This window comes from Teleopsis dalmanni, chromosome 1, assembly GCF_002237135.1.
Source record: "Teleopsis dalmanni isolate 2A chromosome 1, ASM223713v2, whole genome shotgun sequence".
Taxonomy (NCBI): Eukaryota; Metazoa; Arthropoda; class Insecta; order Diptera; family Diopsidae; genus Teleopsis; species Teleopsis dalmanni.
In genome coordinates this window covers 141,999,754-142,003,932 of record NC_051846.1, presented here as the reverse complement: position 1 = coordinate 142,003,932, position 4,179 = coordinate 141,999,754, and positions in this window count along the sequence as shown.

The following is a 4,179-nucleotide window of genomic DNA, read 5'->3' as shown; positions in this document are numbered from 1 at the left end:
TATCAAGCAAACAGGAAAATAAATAAAAATCCGAGAAGGGATAACGCATATCCTTTAGCTGCCAGTTACTGTTGCTGGAATCTGCAATCAGCAATATTGCATCATTTCACTCGGCAAATTGTAAACAGTTTGCAGAAGAAAGATTAAAGTTGACAGATTTATTTGGAAATAAATAAATATAAAATTTATGTGAGAGGGTGAAAAGTTGAATTTCCGTAAACGGAAAATTCGAAATCTAATGCTGAGAGGTCCTGTTTATATCAATGTTTAAATTGAGTCAATAAGCCAACAAGAAAAAGAAAAGAAAATCCAATGAAGGAAGTTAGATTTCAAGAAAACTAAAGCATCTTAAGGTAACAAGCATGATTGTGTAATATATAAAAAAGGAATTCATCTATTCTTAAAGATTCAATGTAGGAAAGTAAAGAATAATGTATAACAATGAGTTGTTTAAGTTGAAAAATAGAGGTAACGTCAATACGTTGTTCGTAGAAAAATATACAGATACAGATGGCCGAAAATGCTGAGTGAAACTTTCGAAAGTCTTATCTGCTGGTGCTTTCTGGTTGTAAAAACTCCAAATCTTGTACCAAGAGATATAGTCAGATTTGTCTATAATCTCAAATTTGTTAGCGTTAGCTAAGAAAAGTGTCTTTGGAAATATTACAATCAATTTTATATGCCACTGTGTATCACAGTTTTTTCTATTAATAATTGTAGATTATTAAGATTAATCTATTGTAGATTAAGATAGATTAAAAAATAGTTTCTATTATAAAGCGAGTCCACTGTAATCGGGTTTATCGACTAACTCCCTTCGGCTGTCATTAAACTGAATGGGAATTATAATCTTGAGCCAAGATATATAATTAGGTTTCCCTATAGCCCTAAATTGTCTGTTTAAGGTTACAAAACTGTCTTTAGTAATATAAAAATTTCAGATGCCGCAGTGGAATATTGTTTCTTCTCGCAATAATAAATGGATGCCGAAGGACAAATCAAATTCAAATAAAACGGGTCGAGTACCTTCTTTCGAATTTTGTTACACTGAAGACTATATGGTCTATAGTCTTCAATCAAGATATCATTAGGTTTCTCAATAACCTGTAATTCTCCGTTTCAGTTTAGGAACATAATACATATATATCACGTTACTGTAGTGTAGCGTTTATCCTTCTAGAAATAATGAAAGGATGACAGAAGAAAGGATGGAACTAAATGAAAAGTGTAATTTTGTTTTCAATTTTTGAGTTGTTACGTCGAAATTATTTAAAAGTCGGTTTTGTTTTTTTATTTTTTTAAGAATATTAAATTCGATTTTGCCTTTATCAGGAGAATTTCTAATATTACAAGAAAAGTATCACTATGCAGAAGTTGGGTAGATGGGGGAGTAATAATTCACGAAGAATAGAGGCAAGACAATTGGAAAGATGATATCTAATGGTAAAATCGAAATGGTTAATTGGAAACAAAGAAGTTATTGAAAAATATTGCTCATAAAGTTTAAACTATCTCGATATATAATAATGTGTCATCCATATCCGTTATTATGACTTCAGTCAACAATGACTTCAGTCAGATTTTAAACATTTTCTTTTCTATAACGAACGATGACAATTATATTTCATATTCATTATAATGAATATGAAATTAATGGATTTTAGATTTTCAGTGGATCAGAGTACTTTTACTTTGCAAATCTTTTGTTTTATAATTGACCCTAACCGAAAGAAGGCCAGACTGCTTTTAGTTGAGATGTTATTAATTACAGCCGCCATCATATCGTTCTTTTATCACATAAGAAAGGGACTAAAGCACCAAGAATTTGACTTCAAATCTCATTCATTTCAGGAACACATCAAATAGAGTAGATCAAATAGATCTATTTTCCTAAATAAAGTAGAGTAGAGAAATATGTATAGTCAAGTAACCAGATGCAATTTAAATTCTGTCATACATAGGTAGGGTGCCTCTTTCTAACGTAATACGACATTATATTATATCAAATAGATCTATCTTCCTAAATATAGTAGAGTACAGAAATATTTATAGTCAAGTAACCAGCTTGCAACTAAAGTTGTGTCAACTTCCTAATCTAATACTTTGAAATATTTACTCCAGATATAATGCAATATTTATCATTTTAATTCCCAAAATCATAATTATGAACTAACTAAACCCATTAAAAGGATATGATGTACATAACTGAACATGTACTTGTGAGATTAATTACACTTTCACTACTATCCATTCCAGTATGAGCAGACATCCAGTACAGCATTGCCTTGTTCTGACTTGCAGAGATTGTAAAAAGATACTTGTTCTTAGTTTCAGAGTACTATAAATAGGATTTTATGTTTAGAATTATATAAATAGTTTTTGTCTTTATTTCCCGAAATTTAAATGTCTTTGATTATAACAAATTTTAAATTGTAGTAAAAAACCATTTTAGTAACTTTTTAATGACAGGAGTTTACTTTTCGTTAGACGCAAATTCAAGATTCGCACTTGCTCTTATTTGTTTTAAGTTGCTTACTGTAAATATTTGCAAACCGTCACCATTTAATGAACATGACGTTACAAAGGATATAACGAAAGGATTCTACTAATTAAAAGGATGTTTTACAGAGTACACAGAACAATTTGTAAATATTGCTGCAATATAGCATATGGCAATGCGGAAATAACATACATAACAATATCAACAACTGCAACAACAACGACGACGAATGGTAGGATAAGCATCTTCCAAATGACACATGTCAACTCTAAAGTCAAGACAACCAGACGAGCGAGCGGGCATGTTTCATTTATATGAGGACGGCAACTGTCATTAAGAGCCACTTTTATGATATGGTGGAATTAATTGCAGAATTTTCAGTTTCCCCAAGTAAAGCAGGAAGAGAGTTTTATTTGCTATTAGCAAAATAAAAATATTAAAGGTAAATTAAAGACTCGCATTGAAGACAAGTAAGCAAAATTACATGCAAAAATTAAACACTACCTTTTCGTGAAATTATAAGCTCCGCTTTTTTTTACAGTGTACTAGTGCTTTGAACGGGAAACAGACATTTTCTGTCAAATCGTGAACAAAATGTCAATATGTTTTCATATTTTCAGAAAGTTATTGACACTTTTTTAATGGAAAATACAACAGTTAAGGACAAACATACCTCAAAAACTCTTTACTCAGACTAACGGTTGGTTTCATTTTTTAGAAATGTCTAAGACTATTTATTGAGGGTGGTTTACCTATATACGAATGCCACATTTCTATATATCTAGCTATACACTCGTACCACCGATACATGTTAACAAGTGGAATTATTTTTTATTTTCTTTTTAGATCCAGCAATGGCAGCCAAAGAAAAACGATACGTGGGGCGCTTTGGTGTATTTTCAATATTTTTCATTGCAATTCTAAAGAAATGCGACAATGCATTGTATCCATATTTGATTTGGAGTGCATTGCCAACCAACCATTTGTTTGCTGTGTCAATGCCGTCTTCAGCTTTCAGTCTTTCTTTCCCTAAAAGTGCCTCTGAGTGTTTTGCAGTGTTTTTGACAGCTAATGGCTGTTAAATATTTTGTTAATGTTGATTCTTATACTTCAGTGAACCGAGAACTTGCACTAAATTGCTATAATTGTTGTGATGTAGTATATATACACATATATATGAGTACTAATTGATTTTTGAGACTTTTGGAGTACATTTTAAAAATTTTAAGAAAGTATGAAATAATGATATATTAGTTTACCATTAGTTATCCTAAAAGTATTTGTGATTATAATGAAGTTATAATAAGTTTTGATTTTTAAAATATTAATTAATAATATTAATAACAAAAATTAATTAATTCAAATATGCATTTAATATTTTGGTATAATTTCACATTTGATATTAATATCAATACAAAATATTTATAAATAACAATCAATTAATAAGGTCTATCCACGAAATATAGATGTTTATTCCTACAGTGCTCTATTACCCACATAATTACCTATTCTTCTGTTAATCTTTTTTATGTAGAATGACATCACTTACAGGCTCTACAAAATCATTTACAAAATTTTGTAAAATAATTCTCATAACCCAACTAGACATATTTACGGGTGTTGTGCCTCAAGTGTTCGTTGGTCATTATTATGATCATTATGTTTTAAAATTTAATCAT